Consider the following 17,161-nt stretch of genomic DNA (forward strand, 5'->3'; position numbering starts at 1 on the left):
GATGACCAAGCCTTGAGATCTGCCACCTTACCTGTGAGGTTACTAAGAAGTTTAGCAATCTAAAAGAAACCCCTAATGAATTTCCTATAATAGTTGGCATATCTTAGAATACGTTGCAATGCTTTGAGGTCACTAGGTTGAACCCCATCTATTATAGATTGCACCCTCTCAAGATCCTTCTTAAATACATCAGCCGATAAAATGAACCCCAGGAATGAAATTTCCTGAACAGAAAAATAAATTTCTCAATTCTAGCAAACAAAGAATTCTCCCTCAACCTTTGTAATACTACAAGGACATGTTCCTGGTGTGAATCCAAATCAGGCAAAAAACTAAAAATAACATCAAGGTAAATCACGACAGATCTCCCATTGCAATCAGAAAAAATAGCACTAAGGTCAAGCTTAGAAAACCACTTAGCCCCCATAAGCTGATTATAAAGGTCGGGGATGAGTGGAAGTGGGTATGTATTTTCAACTGTGATTTTGTTCAGTTGTCGGAAATTGAGGCAAGGACAGAGGCCACGATATTTTTTTTTACAAAGAAAATCCAGCAGCTACAGGGGAGGAGGAAGGACAGATATGACCCAGCCGTAAACTTTTCGTTCACATAATTTTTCATGGAGATACATTCAGGCCCAGACAAATTGTAAAGGTGAGCTTTAGGTAATTTGGCCAGGTCGCATATTGCTCATACTACTGTGAGCAGCCTACATGGCCTATATGTGCTACCATGGCTTTCAGCGTCTCCAGACTTGTCTCCCATTGAGCACATCTAGGCACATTCCTCAGACAACCATTAATAACCTCATTGATAGCAGTCAAGCCTGTAAGTGAGAGAATTTCTGCATGTGGCGCTCATACTCGATACTGAATAAATCAAGATGTTTTGAAAATGTTGTTCCATTTTTCATCATTTTCATATCACATCTATCAGTCTAGTGATATCATAATTTTGTGACTTTTCCTTCCATCAAATAGGATGTGTAGTGTCATGGGTCCTGTTTTTTTTTAATATTATGTTATTAATACTTTTTTATGTAACCTGAATAAATAATTTCTCAATGATCACTTTAATCACCATGTCTTTTTAATTTCTCCTTCAGGATCATAGCAATTTTGTTACTACCGTTGCTGCCACAGTCGCTCATGAGTTGGGTCATAACTTGGGGATGGGTCATGATATCAGCGGCTGTAAATGCGGATCTGCATCCTGTGTCATGTCTGAATACATGGGGTAAATGCACCAACTTCAAAATTCTTCTCCCATCTTGTAGATGCTTTTGGGTTAAACATAAATGATTATGTTCTATGTTGATTTAGGCTACACATAAAGGCAAAGATCTTCTCCTTTTCTACACTTCTTGAGAGAAGTTTTCTGGTATCTAAACATTGCAAATTGGGCAAGTTTACCTCCATGCAACAAATTTGCTATGATGTATGGCTGAAAATTAGTGAAATTTACGTCAACTCATTGGTTGGTATAGATTTAATTTTCTGGCCCACAAGCAACCCATATGACATGCCAAATTTATTAAGAGGGCTGCATCTCTTTTTAAACTTGGCTCACTTTACTCCAGCGGGATAAAAGTTCCAGTCTGGCTTTTGAAACACTTAATATATTTCCAGTTTCACAGTATGGTAATATCTCCTATAGTTACACAAGATTTTCACCTTTGGGAAGTAATGGCAGATATGGATCCAAAATAAATTCTCATGTGATACTGCCATGGGGTCCTTATAGTTGATAAGGGTCAATATTGAGTTTGATCTCTTCAAAGTTTTACTATGGCGCCCTAATGTACTTTTCAAATGTAAATAAAGTAAACCTTCAGCACTTTGTAGGGTAAATATTAGTAATAATTTTATTCTGTCAGCCCGTGAGACAGATTCATGTGCCAACGTTTCGGCCTTTACATCTGGCCTTTGTCAAGGCAGTCTGTACAAGATTAGAAATATCATATAATATGAATACATCAAATAATATCAAATAAATAGTGTCAATCATTCAGCTGATAATTGTCTCATAATCAGGTATAGATGGCATAATGCCAAAACAAGATAAGATATATAATATGCTCCAATTTAATACACAAAGTCGATCTGAGAGTTCAAGAAAAATGGCTGCCTCAATGTGGATAATCCCTGTGAAAAAGGAAAGACTCTAATGTATGATATCATGATGTTAGAATATGTCACACAGGTCAGGAAAACCTCAGGTGTTCAGAGGAACATAAAGATAATAGGAGTGCAGATAAATCAGGGGGACACATGTTCATGTTAATGAGTACAGATTCACATATAAAGAAAGAAAAAGAGAGAACAAAAAAGGAACTAAAAGGAAAACGGACAAAGAGGGACACCATAGTCAATTGGTGTTACCTGTCCCGGTGCTCTCTCAATACGCAGTGGAGAATCTGTGAAGATTATATAGAAGTGTATTCAGAAAAGAGATAAAATCAAATCACATGAACAGAAAGCAAATAAACCACATAAACGTTTACCGCCCAGTCTCCATAAATGAAATAATGGATGGCGTGCCTGTGTACGCTGGTATGTATCGAACAGCACAATGCTCTAGATGGAAATAGCCAGCTGATGTAGGGGAACCTGTATCAGCTGTGCGCAGCTAACATGTCCGCGCATGCGCGCTGTGTGTGTCGGCCGGAGAAGGCTGAGTGAAACCAAAGGATCTATGCCGATGACGTTTCGGCGCATGCGCCGTGTGTGTTATGTGTATCTGCCTGGAGAGTCCGATACAAGGGCCAAAGAGAATAATACAGAATGCGCATGCACCGATGTTCCAATGGGATGCTGATCAGGATAGCATATGTAGACTCTATTGGCACATATTGAAATGAAAGAAAGTAATGAGAACAGCCATAGAATATAAGAGCCATATCCAGAAGGAAGAGAACGGGGGAGGGGGGAAAGAAACACCCAAAAAAGGCCGAAATGTTGGCACACGAATCTGTCTCACGGGCTGACAAAAAATAAAATTATTACTAATATTCACCCTACAAAATGCTGAAGGTTTACTTTACTTGGATTTGCTGATTTTCCTTCTGGGCACTTGAACCCATATTGGAGTGTGGAGTCTTTTACCTTATTGTATTTTTCAAATGTGGTACTGGTTGTTTTTTTCATTAGTAGACCATTTAGGTGTGCCCCCCATGTGATCACAACCTGACGTTTTGCGTGCAACACCATTGTCTGCAGATCTTGTGCAGTCACTACCAGTCACCTACATAATCCAATGTGGTTTTATCATTTCAGTAATCGACCTCCGTACACCTTCTCCAGCTGCAACATTGCAGACATGAGGAGCTTCATCTATAATTACTTTCCAAATTGCATGTTAAATATGCCTCAAACCTCGCAACTCCTGATTCCCCCCATATGTGGTAATGCCTTCGTGGAAAGTGGGGAGCAGTGTGACTGTGGTGAACCCCAGGTAAGGACCACTTTAGCATCACTTGCGTTGTATGATGTGGAATGTTGTAGTCACCAGGCTTCATTAATAATGGTCTGTCTCTCTCAAGTTTGAGCCTGATGAAGGGGATTGACCGGCTTCGTAACGCGTAGCTCAATACATTTTAACGTTTTTTTTAAACATTATAATCTCTTCCTCCCATCCTTGGCAGTGCTTTTGGAAGCCCAATTTTTGTTCCTTTTTTCCTAAGCTCTCAAGTTTAGCAGATATTCCCAAGCCATGGGATAAGTGATAATTTCCTAATTGCTGAAGGTCAAACACTGGGACCCCCAAGGATCCCAATAACCTGGGTTATGAAGAGCCCCTTGGTAATGGAGTGGTTGTCGATCATGTTCACTGCCATTCTATTCATTCTTAATGCAACCATTGTAGATAGCCAAACACTGTGCTTGGTTGTTTTTTGACACTCCCATAAGAATGAAGGGAGAAATAGTATGTATGATCAACCACTGCACCATTCACCTGGTCTGTTCAGCATGTGGAAAAAAGTGTTATGGTCTGATGAGACCAAGGTTGAACTGTTCGGTATGTGTGATGCAAAACCTACACTGCACATCATCAAAAGAACAACATACTGTCATGGGTGTGTCGCCACGAAGATCGTCGCGACTACTCAGCCTGACTTCTCGCAGCTGAGTTTTTGGTGCTTTGTGTTTTTTGGTTGTGAGGGAGTTAATTCTCTCTCTCTGTGCTTGACGAGGCTCAGCCTCGCCCAGCTGCAGTTAATGCTGCAGTATTGGGATTCCTTCAAATACCTGCTGGTCGGATAGGGAAGTTGTCGGTGAAAGCATTTCTTGCAGACCTTCAGAGTGGAGTTCGGAGCGAGGAGTATGCGGTGTGGTTTGTTCCCTTCCTCCCTTTATCATTTATCTCCTAACCTGTTGTTGTTCCCTCTGTAATTGTGGTGTTAGTTTTTGTATGCAAGGTGGTTTTTGGTTTTCCCCTTGTACTGTCTCGTTTGTCTAGTACTGTGTTTTGGGCATTTTCTATCCTGTTCCCCATTGTTGTGATTGGGGTCCTTCTCAGGACTAGATTACTGAGGTTCAGGGATATTCAGGAGTTTAGGGTTATGCTGGCGGCCTGGACCTCTGTACCATTAACAGTACCTCCAGGTTGAAGGATTAGTCAGGGCCCCCGTCTAGGGTCAGCTCAGGCCCCTGACCCCCTGTACGCTGAGACAGCGTGACATTTTCACCGACCGACACAAAAAAAAAAAAATTTTTTCCAACCACCATGGATCCAGTAGCCAGTCTAGCTCGGCAGTTGCAGAGTTTGTCCATGGAGTTGGCGGACGTTAAGTCCAAGGTTTTGTGTCCTCTGGAGCAAGCCGGACCAGAACCTAAAGTAGCTCTCCCTGACAGGTTCACTGGGGGGCGGGACAAGTTTTTTGTTTTCCGGGAGGCATGTAAGTTGTACTTTCGGCTGCAGCCTCGGTCATCGGGGAGTGAGGAGCAAAGGGTGGGAATTGTCATCTCGCTCCTACAAGGGGACCCACAATCTTGGGCGTTCTCTCTTCCCCCGGGCTCTCCGGCTCTCCAGTCAGTGGATAGGTTTTTCGCTGCTCTGGGACTCGTATATGATGACCCGGATCGGATCTCCCTTGCTGAATCTAAGTTACGTAGGATCCACCAGGGAGATCGTCCGGCGGAGGAATTCTGTTCGGAGTTCCGTAGGTGGGCCACGGACACCCAGTGGAATGACCCGGCTCTTAGGAGCCAGTTTTGTCAAGGGTTATCTGACAAATTAAAGGATGTGTTGGCACAGTATGACCCTCCCGCCTCACTGGAAGCCGCTATGGCCCTTGCTATTCGCACGGACAGACGGCTTCGGGAGAGGTGCGGGATAACTCCGCCCCCTGGGATGACTCCACCTCCTACAAGGTCCCCTCATATGGAGGTTCCCCTGGTCAGTCCAGAGGAGCCTATGCAGTTAGGAGGGACATCTTTCCGGGGGAGGGGACCGGCGGTGCACCACAAGACTGGAAGGTGCTTCTTCTGCGGGAGAAAGGGACATTTTATTGGGGGGTGTCCATCCCGTCCTTTGCAGAGTAAAGAGTCGTCGGAAAACTATTGATCCCAGGTTGTGTGGTGGACGGCAATCTGGGAGTAGGTATTTCGTCCCTAGGTTCGTCTCAGTTTCTCGTACCGGCGGAGGTGGTGGTGGGTACGAGAACTGAGAGGATATCTGTTCTTCTAGATAGTGGGGCCGGGGCTAATCTGGTGGACGCTCGGTTTGCCCGGGTTCAAGGTATGCTATTGAATATGTTGGCTAAACCCATCCCCATATTTTCGATCGACGCCAGGCCTCTCGGTCAGGGAAGTTTTTTGCAAGTGGTGCATAACGTAAATCTTCAAGTGGGGGCGATACATAAAGAACTGTTGTCTTGTTACGTGTTGGAGGGTCTTCCCACTCCTATTGTGTTGGGCCTTCCTTGGTTAACTAAGCATAATCCGGTTATTAATTGGCAATCCAGGGAGATAAGCCAATGGAGTGAATTCTGCAGTAAAAACTGCATGAATACGGTCATCGGTGCTGTCACTCCTAGGGTCTTACCTCCATTTGTGGCGGACTTTGAGGATGTATTCTCGGAGAAAGGGTGTCAGGAACTACCTCCTCATTGCGTGTATGACTGTTCTGTAAAATTGCTCCCTGGGGCCAAGTTACCTAAATCTAGGTTGTATAACCTATCTGGTCCGGAGAGGCAGGCCATGAAGGATTATATTTCTGAGAGTCTGGCTAAGGGGCATATTAGACCTTCATCTTCCCCGGTGGCTGCGGGGTTCTTCTTTGTGAAGAAGAAAGATGGAGGCCTACGCCCTTGCCTGGATTTCCGTGAACTTAATCGGATTACGGTCCGAGATCCGTATCCACTCCCACTTATCCCCGATCTCTTTAATCAGATCGTGGGCGCCAAATGGTTCTCTAAGTTGGATCTCAGGGGGGTGTACAATCTGATTAGGATAAAGGAGGGGGATGAGTGGAAGACGGCGTTTAACACTCCAGAGGGGCATTATGAGAACCTTGTCATGCCATTCGGTCTGACTAATGCCCCGGCGGTGTTCCAACACTTTGTTAATGACATTTTTCGCCGCCTGGTGGGTCAGTTTGTGGTCATATATCTGGATGACATCTTAATTTACTCGCCTGATCTTGTGTCTCATCAGGAGCATGTTAGGCAGGTGTTACAGATCTTGCGGGATAATAAACTGTACGCCAAATGGGAGAAGTTTGTGTTCGCCGTACAGGAACTCCAGTTTTTAGGTTTCCTGGTGTCAGCGTCCGGTTTTCGTATGGACCCAGGGAAAGTGCGGGCAGTTCTTGAGTGGGATCTGCCAGAGAATCTTAAGGCACTACAACGTTTCCTGGGGTTTGCTAATTATTACCGGAAATTCATTCGTAATTTCTCATCCATGGTTAAACCTCTCACAGACATGACAAAAAAGGGGACGGATTTTTCTAGGTGGTCTGACAAGGCTTGTCAAGCATTCTCCTCCTTGAAAAAATGTTTTGCCTCAGCTCCCATATTCATTTAACCTGATGCGTCACAGCCGTTCATTGTAGAGGTAGACGCTTCTGAGGTAGGGGTGGGAGCAGTTTTGTCACAAGGTTCGTCCCCTGGTAAGTGGCGTCCGTGCGCTTTTTTCTCCAAAAAATTGTCGTCCGCTGAGAGGAATTACGATGTCGGCAATAGGGAACTCTTGGCTATTAAGTTAGATTTTGAGGAGTGGCGCCATTTTTTGGAGGGGGCAGTCCATCCGGTCCCCGTCATCACCGATCACAAGAACCTGCTTTATCTGGAGTCCGCAAAACGTCTGAATCCCAGACAAGCCAGGTGGTCGTTGTCTTTTACCAGGTTTAATTTTGTCGTTACATATCGTCCTGGGTCAAAAAATGTGAAGGCGGATGCCTTATCTCGTAGTTTCCCTGGGGCCTGGAATACGGATGATCCGGTTCCTATCCTTCAAGAGGGGGTGGTGGTGTCGGCAGTATGCTCTGAGCTTGAGGAGGAGGTATTGGAGGCTCAGGGGGACGCCCCTGTTGGACCTCCAGGGAGACTGTTTGTTCCAGATCAGCTACGACAAAAGGTGATCGAGGCACACCATAACTCAGCTTTGGCAGGACACCCAGGAAGTAAAGCAACTGTGGATCTCCTCTCGCGTCGGTTTTGGTGGCCTAACTTACATAAGGAGGTGGTAACTTTTGTTGTGTCCTGTGGGGTTTGTGCGCACTCTAAGACCCCACATACCCATCTGTCTAGGGCCCTCTTACCTTTGAAGATCCCGGAGCGTCCTTGGACTCATCTGTCTATGGACTTTATTACGGACCTCCTGCCGTCCTCGGGTAAAACGGTCATACTCGTTGTAGTAGACAGGTTCAGCAGGATGGCACATTTTATCGCTCTTCCTGCTCTTCCTAATGCTAAAACTCTTGCGCTGGTGTTCATTGGAGAGATTGTGAGGCTTCACGGGGTACCCTCCGATGTGGTGTCGGATCGGGGGTCTCAGTTTGTGTCCAAATTCTGGAAGGCTTTTTGTACTCGGCGGGGGATGCATTTATCGTTCTCATCAGGTTTTCATCCTCAGACCAATGGTCAGACGGAACGTCTGAACCAGAGTTTGGAGACATATCTCCGGTGTTTTGTGTCAGAGAACCAGGAGGACTGGGCTTCTTTCTTACCTCTGGCGGAGTTTGCTCTTAATAATAGGCGGAGCGAATCCACTGGTAACAGTCCCCGTTTTTTGGGGCATATGGTTTTCACCCCCAGTTTTGTACTTTCAGTAGAGGGGGCTCTTCGGGGGTTCCTGAGGAGGAACGATTTTCGTCATCACTCGCTTCAGTATGGAGAGGGGTACTGAATAATCTGAGTACTATGGGGAACCGATACAAACGTATGGCTGATAGGAGGAGAGTGTCTGGTCCGGACCTAAGTGTGAACGATCTGGTATGGTTGTCTACCAAGAATATAAAACTCAAGGTTCCCTCCTGGAAACTGGGTCCCAGGTTCATCGGGCCGTACAGGATCAGTTCTATAATTAATCCGGTGGCATTCCGTCTTGACCTCCCCCCTACGTTTAAAATTCATAACGTGTTCCACAGATCTTTGCTTAAGAGGTATGTGGCGCCAATGATACCGTCACCTTTACCTCCTCCTCCAGTGGTGGTCAATGGAAATTTGGAGTTTCAGGTATCGAAAGTCATCGATTCACGTTTTAGTTGCCGGTCCCTTCAGTACCTGGTTCATCGGAAATGGTATGGTCCTGAGGAGAGAATGTGGGTTCCTGCGTCAGATATTAACGCAGACCGGTTAATTCGAGCCTTCCACACGACTCACCCAAATAAACCTGGCCCTGAGGGTCCGGAGGCCCCTCGTAGAAGGGGTGGTACTGTCATGGGTGTGTCGCCACGAAGATCGTCGCGACTACTCAGCCTGACTTCTCGCAGCTGAGTTTTTGGTGCTTTGTGTTTTTTGGTTGTGAGGGAGTTAATTCTCTCTCTCTGTGCTTGACGAGGCTCAGCCTCGCCCAGCTGCAGTTAATGCTGCAGTATTGGGATTCCTTCAAATACCTGCTGGTCGGATAGGGAAGTTGTCGGTGAAAGCATTTCTTGCAGACCTTCAGAGTGGAGTTCGGAGCGAGGAGTATGCGGTGTGGTTTGTTCCCTTCCTCCCTTTATCATTTATCTCCTAACCTGTTGTTGTTCCCTCTGTAATTGTGGTGTTAGTTTTTGTATGCAAGGTGGTTTTTGGTTTTCCCCTTGTACTGTCTCGTTTGTCTAGTACTGTGTTTTGGGCATTTTCTATCCTGTTCCCCATTGTTGTGATCGGGGTCCTTCTCAGGACTAGATTACTGAGGTTCAGGGATATTCAGGAGTTTAGGGTTACGCTGGCGGCCTCGACCTCTGTACCATTAACAGTACCTCCAGGTTGAGGGATTAGTCAGGGCCCCTGTCTAGGGTCAGCTCAGGCCCCTGACCCCCTGTACGCTGAGACAGCGTGACACATACCTACTGTGGAGCATGGTAGAGGCAGGATTATACTTTGGGGTTGTTTTTTGGCTGCTGGAACTGGGGCTTTAGTCAAGGGAATTATGAACAGTTCCATAAATCAGTCAATTTTACCTCCAAATTAGCAAAATAATGGCTTCACTAGAAGAAGATCAAAGTTTTGGAATGGCCCAGCCAGAGCCAAGACCATAATCTAATTGAAACTTCGTGGGTGACCTGAAGAGGCCACTGCATCCAGGAGATGCCATTTCAATCTGACAGATTTGAAATGCTACTGCAAGAGGGAGCAAGCAAAGATTCCTAATTCTAGATGTGCCATACTGATAGACTAATACCCAAAAAAGACTGATTGCTATTATAAATTTAAAGGGTACTTCAACAAAATATTAATTTACAGGTGTGCATATTCGTTTAACTACATTATTTCAGTTTTTTATTTTTCTTCTTCCATCCAAAAAGATTTCAGTTTGTTTCTGAATGGATTTCTACATATTATGGGTGACATTAAAGGTGGAAAAAGTTCTGAAATTATTCTTATTGGTATGACTTTTTTCATATGACAAAAACCTAGTATTTTAACAGGGGTGTGTAGACTTTCTATATCCACTGTATGTGATCTTCACATGGCTAGGAAAGATTCAGCAATGAAGGATCCAATACAATGACAGCAAGCAGAGTGTTAGGCGTCAGTCTGGTGCTGGATTCAAAATGGGTCCAGGACCTTCTGTGGTCTCCCATTTTAGTCCAGCCAGGGCTGATGCTGCTCAGCATCATCATCAGCCTCAATGCCTAGCTGGTCCACAAGCACTGTTTATCTCCCAGGTAGTTGTGCCTAGCAATGTTAAGCCTGGGTTGCAGAGGGCGACAGGGCTTGTGGAATCTAAGTCCAGGATTTGCCGTACTGAGCATGTCCGTGGCCTGGCGGATCATGATTGGTGGGTTAGCACCCACCTGACCCGGTGACCAGGCACCGCCTGATTGGTCCACGGGTAACGTCACCAATGGCGCGTCGGTGGGCAGGGCTTAGTCTTTAAAAGGCCCGCCCACAAACATGGCAACGCGCTCTGATCATTTGAGCAAGTGATGCCGTTGTGTGGACAACTCTGTTCCACGTGCTCCCTAGCTGTTCACTCCGTGACCTGCCGATGCCAGAGTTTGCTCGGCTAATTAGCACAGGTCGCTTAGGCAGGTTAGCTCCATAGAGGCAGGTAGCTTCGTCTAGCAGCCTGGCTCAGCCAAAGGGGTCGCCTATCACCCCGAGCAGCCTGCAGACGTCCTGTGCACGGCTAAGGCCTGTCCGTCACGTGGAGTTGAACCCTTCAGTGCGGTAGCACGCCGGCTGGGGGCACTTGTACCCGTTGGCGTAGTCACACACGCATCCTAGCGCCGCCACTGTAGTCCCTGTGCTGTAACAGGACTACAGATAGCTGCAAAAGAGATAGTTTTTTTTCTGCCTAACGGAGATAGAGCGTACCGCTATACCCGTTCCTGTGTGGAGAAACACGGAAGGGTTTAATATTTAAGTTGGTTACTTTACTTTCCACCCGGAAAGTGTTCGGCAGCAGTCCTCCAGGCTGCATCGCGGACCCCGGGGTCGGTTGCGTTCCATTTTAATAAAGTTGTCTGCAACCGCCCTCCTAACACTATCAGAGCGCCAGGGTCTTGCCGAACATGGCCGACAACCAACAACTGCAGCGGTATATACAGCAACTGGAGGCCAGACTTAGAACTCTGGAACAGACTGCTCCGGTCGCTGATATCACTGCAGTAGCTTCCCAGGCGGCTACTCTAGCAGCCAACATTATTAACTCGGCTGCGGTGAATACTGCCACCACTGCAAGTGCTCCATTACCCCGGTTTGCTCTCCCGGAGAAATTTTCTGGGGACAGTAAACTCTGTAGGGGTTTTATTAACGTATGCTCCATTCATTTGGAGATGATGGAGGCACGGTTCCCCTCCGAAAGAGCCAAAGTGGGATATATCATTTCTTTACTTTCTCACAGGGCTCTGGAGTGGGCTACTCCTCTATGGGAACGGAACGACCCGGTGGTAGTAAACGCTGGTCTTTTTCTTAAGACCCTAAAAAATGGTTTCCTGGGTCCTCAGGTCACGCATGATACGGCTCTTAAGCTTCTTGCGTTGGTCCAGGGTTCGGCCACCGCCAGCCACTATGCCGTCCAGTTCAGAACCCTAGCGGCTGAACTGGATTGGTCTGAGTGGTCGCTTATTCCGGTGTTCTGGAGGGGTCTGGCTGGGCATATTAAAGATGCTTTATCTACCAGAGAAATTCCAACCTCTCTGGAGGAGTTAATATCTCTCGCTGACCGTATTGACTTGCGTCATGCGGAACATAAGTTAGAGCTGGAGGTTACTAGACCTCAGCATCTGTTGGCACCAGGCGCCTTTAGACCCAAACTAAGACTCTCGACCCGGAGCCTGAGGCTATGGATATATCCCGGACTGAGTCTAGTCCCTCTCGTTCCCGATCCGCACATCTCTTGGAGCACCCCGTAAATAAGGGTTCCAAGCAGTCGGTAAAACGAGTAGGTCTTACCACCGTTGGAGGAGGTGTATTAGAGTCCGGGACTTCTTCCTCCAAATTATCATATAATGTGACATTGTCCTTTGGTAGATCTACAGTTACTGCCAAGGCGTGGGTGGACTCTGGTGCTGATGGCAATTTTTTATCATCTACATTTGCCCAGAGGCATGCCATCCCTATTGAGCTACTCTCCAGACCAATAAACATTTGTGTTGCCAATGGTTCACTCTTGGATGTGCAAATTACCCATCAGTCGATCCCTTTCTCCATGTCATTCCCTCAGGGCCACCGGGAGGTTATCTCATTTCTTATTATTCCCGGTGGATTAGACGAGGTGTTACTGGGTCTCCTCTGGTTGCGTTGTCATACTCCACACATTGACTGGAAGACGGGGAGAATTTCTTCCTGGAGTGAGAATTGTGCATCTCAGTGTTTGGTCGAAGTCACCCGGAGGGTAGTCTCTGATCCTCCTATCATTGCGACATCCGGTACAGATTCCTTGTCTGTTTCCAGGACCCGGGTCTTGTCAGATTATGTCGCAAAGAACTCTCAGGAGGAGAGGGTGGCTGCAGTGTCCTCCAACCCGGTTCCGTCGGGGAGGACGTTTGTTTCCCCTAATCTACGGAGTATGGTGCTCTCCTGGGCTAATGCCCCTAAGACTGGAGCTCACCTGGGGTCAAACGTACCACTAAGTCCCTTCAACGGTCCTATTGGTGGCCCCGGTGGCGCCAGGACATCAAGGACTTTGTTCTCGCGTGTCCCGTCTGTGCGAGAGATAAATCTTTTCGCCAGAGACCGGCGGGTCCTTTCTCCCTGTCACCCATGAAGGATCCCACACCTAGAGAACCTGTTGTCACTTCTTGCCATCCTGCTTCCCGTCCTAAAAGAGGGTACCCTGTACACCGGAGGGGTCACTTTTTCGTGAAACCTCTCTGTGACCCGTTGGACCACATCCTTGCCCCCCGGCTCATGGAGGAAAATGAGCATCAAGTGGAGGGGGGGATAATGTTAGGCGTCGGTCTGGTGCTGGATTTGAAATGGGTCCAGGACCTTCTGTGGTCTCCCATTTCAGTCCAGCTGGGGCTGATGCTGCTCAGTATCGCCATGAGCCTCAACGCCTAGCTGGTCCGCGAGCACTGTTTATCTCCCAGGTAGTTGTGCCTAGCAATGTTAAGCCTGGGTTGCAGAGGGAGACAGGGCGTGTGGAATCTAAGTCCAGGATTTGCCGTACTGAGCATGTCCGTGACCTGGCGGATCATGATTGGTGGGTTGGCACCCACCTGACCCGGTGACCTGGCACCGCCTGATTGGTCCACGGGTAATGTCACCAATGGCGCGTCGGTGGGCAGGGCTTAGTCTTTAAAAGGCCCGCCCACAAACATGGCGACACGCTCTGATCATTTGAGCAAGTGATGCCGTTGTGTGGACAACTCTGTTCCACGTGCTCCCTAGCTGTTCACTCCGTGACCTGCCGATGCCAGAGTTTGCTCGGCTAATTAGCACAGGTCGCTTAGGCAGGTTAGCTCCATAGAGGCAGGTAGCTTCGTCTAGCAGCCTGGCTCAGCCAAAGGGGTCGCCTATCACCCCGAGCAGCCTGCAGACGTCCTGTGCACGGCTAACGCCTGTCCGTCACGTGGAGTTGAACCCTTTAGTCCGGTAGCACGCCGGCTGGGGGCATGTGTACCTGTTGGCGTAGTCACACACGCATCCTAGCGCCGCCACTGTAGTCCCTGTGCTGTAACAGGACTACAGATAGCTTTTTTCTGCCTAACGGAGATAGAGCGTACTGCTATACCCATTCCTGTGTGGAGAAACACGGAAGGGTTTAATATTTAAGTTGGTTACTTTACTTTCCACCCGGAAAGTGTTCGGCAGCAGTCCTCCAGGCTGCATCGCGGACCCCGGGGTCGGTTGCGTTCCATTTTAATAAAGTTGTCTGCAACCGCCCTCCTAACACAGAGGTCCTAAGAGCCACAAGAAGTTGATGCACAAAAAATATTGCCATATTTGCATAGATGTTGATTGAATAGTGATTAAGCTCAGAGGTTACTTTTCTTTGCCTCTTGTAAGTGGGTGCACAAAACACGAGAACTATGCCAAAAAGCACTTAATAAAGCATTGTGTTTGGTCTTGGCTAGGAATGTACAAGTAACTGCTGTGATGCTCAGACCTGTACACTGAAGCCAGGATGTCAGTGTGACGATGTTGATCTGTGCTGTCAAGATTGTAAGGTGAGTGTATAAAGTCACACAAACCATTGGGATCTAAGGGGTAATGTTTCTTCTTGTGGAGATTGTGGAGAGTGACATGTCTGGCATTCCAGTGTATGGAGACTTATTAGCCATTCAATGCTCCTCTGGGAAATTAAATATACAAATTGCCTCTTCAGAGAGGAAGAGGACTTGAACTCTAGTCCCATCCTAAAAGTCAATTTTAACACCTTTAACGAGCCTTGCCATATTAGTTAGGATAAACGCCAGACCAGAATCTCAATTTGCGGAAACTGTGTTTCATGATGTTGCCCCTCCTCAGTGAAATGTATGAGATCTGATTTGCTTGTATGAGAGGCTTCTCTCTGAGATCTAAGGGGTAACATTTCTCCTTGTAGAGAGTGACATGCCTTGCATGCCAGTGTAAGGAAGCTTATAAGTCATGTAATGCTCCACTAGGAAATTAAATATGCAAAATTGCCTCTTCAGAGAGCAAGAGGACTTGAACTCTAGCGCCACCTTATGGAAATGGCAATCCTAGAACTGAATATTGACCCAAAACCCTGACATGGTAATGTTGCTTGTATCCCACATAGGAACATTTAGTCCCTATAATATAATATTATTATCGGCGTTATCTCACTGTACAGATCAAGAGTTCTCTCCTAGATCCTGTAGTGTGAAGTCATTACATATCTGCTTTTAAAGGTTGGGAGGTACAAATTAGCTTTAAGGCCCCCATATACATTAGGTGTACAGTAAATCAACTGAACCTGCCCATTTTGGTGGAACTAGCCAATTAATCAATTTGTTTGGGCATTTTCTCAAAGATTAGCCCGTGAACACACATGCATGTTTTGCTGGCATGAATGTGCTTGTGTTACAGAATAACACATAATTCAACACATATAAAGAGGAGTGAGGGTCGTGCTCACAAGCTTACAATCTATAAGAAAATAGGGGAGACACAAAAGGTAAATGGTACAAAGTGCTTGTACTGTCAGCCATCTGTATAATAAATAGGGTATTCACATACAGTAGTGTTCAAAATAATAGCAGTGTGTTCAAAAACATGAGTTAAGCACAAAATCTTTATACTAGTTTTTATCTCTGCATTGGGGATATTGCACACTGTTTTCTAATTCAAAACATGAAGAGAAATGTATATAATTTTTAACTACTTTACAGAAAATAACAAAAAATGAACATTAGGCTGTTCTAAAAAATAGCAGTGTCTGCATTTGTCTTTACAAACTCACAATATGTACTCTTTTTTTTTTTGAGGATTTAGCATTCCTGTGAATCACTAACCTAATATTTAGTTGTATGCCCACAGTTTTTTAGAACTGCTTCACATTTATGTTGCATAGAGTCAACCAACTTCTGGCACCTGTCAACTGTTATTCCAGCCCAGGATGCTTTGACTACATCCCACAATGTTTTGGCATTTGTTGGCTTTGCCTCAGAAACTGCATTTTTGATGTCACCTCACAAGTGTTCTATCGGATTAAGGTCTGGTAATTGGGCTGGCCACTCCATAACCTAAATTTTGTTGGACTGGAACCAAGATTTTGCTCATTTACTAGTGTGTTTAGGGTCAATGTCTTGTTGAAACACCCATTTCAAGGGCATATCCTCTTCAACGTAAGGCAACATGACCTCTTCAAGTATTTTAATATATGCAAACTGGTCCATGATCCCTGGTATGCGGTAAATAGGTCCGGCACCATAGTAAGAGAAACATGCCCATATCATGATGCTTGCACCACCATGCTTCACTGTCTTCAGAGTATACTGTGGCTTGAATTCAGAGTTTGGGGGTCGTCTGACGAACTGTCTTCGGCCCTTGGACCCAAAAAGAACAATTTTACTTTCATCAGTCCACCAAATGTTCCTCCATTTCTCTGTAGGCCAGTTGATGTGTTCTTTGGCAAATTGTATATACTTCAGTACTTGTCTTTTTTTTTTAACAGTCAGACTTTCCGGGGACTTCTTCTTAAGACATTAGCTTCACACAGGCATCTTCTAACTGTCACAGAACTCACAGGTAACTTGAGACGGTCTTTGATAATCTTGGAGCTGATCATTGGCGGAGCCTTTACCATTCTGGCTATTCTTCGATCCATTTGAATGGTAGTCTTCCGTTTTTTTCCCACGTCTCTCTGGTTTTGCTTTCCATTTTAAAGAATTGGAGATCATTTTAGCTGAACAGCCTATCATTGTCTGCACTTCTTTACAAGTTTTACCCTCTCCAATCAACTTTTTAATCAAAGTACGCTGTTCTTCTGACAATGTCTGAACAATGTCTCGAATGACCCCTATTTGTCAGGCTTTCAAGGAGAAATGCATGTACAACATTTGCTGGCTTCACCCTTAAATAAGGGCCAACTGATTCACACCTGTTTCTTCACAGAATGATTGACCTCACTAATTGAACTCCACACTGCTATTATTTTGAACACATCCCCTTTCAATTAATTATTCAAATACACAGACTCAAAAACCTGCGGATCATGAATGCGGAGTCTGTTGGTTTTCTTAGAATCTACTGCACCAACTGGTAAATTGTTTCACATGTAGTAATATAATTTATACCAAAAACAGTGATTAATCTAGTTAGTAATTTAGGACTGCTGTTATTTTCAACACTACTGTAACCATGCATGAACCAGTCACCAGACAGTATGTATACAGTAAAGATACACTATTAAGTGTATGAAGGCTTTGTAAACAGATACTATGAGGGATCAGATTTGTAAGAAAATTTTGCAAAGTCAAAACTGGAATAGCTACATAAGTGACGTGAGGCGATAGGTTAGTCTAAAGAAGTGCATTTTTAGGCCACACTTAAAAGTGTGGGTATTGGTAATTAATCGACTTGTCTTGGATAGTGCATTCCAGAGAATTGGTGCAG

At 45.7% G+C, this 17,161-nt stretch overlaps 1 long non-coding RNA gene across 1 annotated transcript; it reads left to right on the forward strand.

Annotated features, from left to right (window-relative positions):
• The first annotated feature begins 1,119 nt into the window (after positions 1–1,119).
• Positions 1,120–14,268, forward strand: LOC141165273 (uncharacterized). The gene is made up of 3 exons (XR_012251132.1): positions 1,120–1,236; positions 3,276–3,453; positions 14,176–14,268. It is a non-coding gene; the product is annotated as an uncharacterized lncRNA (long non-coding RNA).
• The last annotated feature ends 2,893 nt before the right edge of the window (positions 14,269–17,161 follow it).

Source organism: Phyllobates terribilis, unplaced genomic scaffold, assembly GCF_046119375.1.
Source record: "Phyllobates terribilis strain yellow unplaced genomic scaffold, ASM4611937v1 Scaffold_11__3_contigs__length_659146591, whole genome shotgun sequence".
Taxonomy (NCBI): Eukaryota; Metazoa; Chordata; class Amphibia; order Anura; family Dendrobatidae; genus Phyllobates; species Phyllobates terribilis.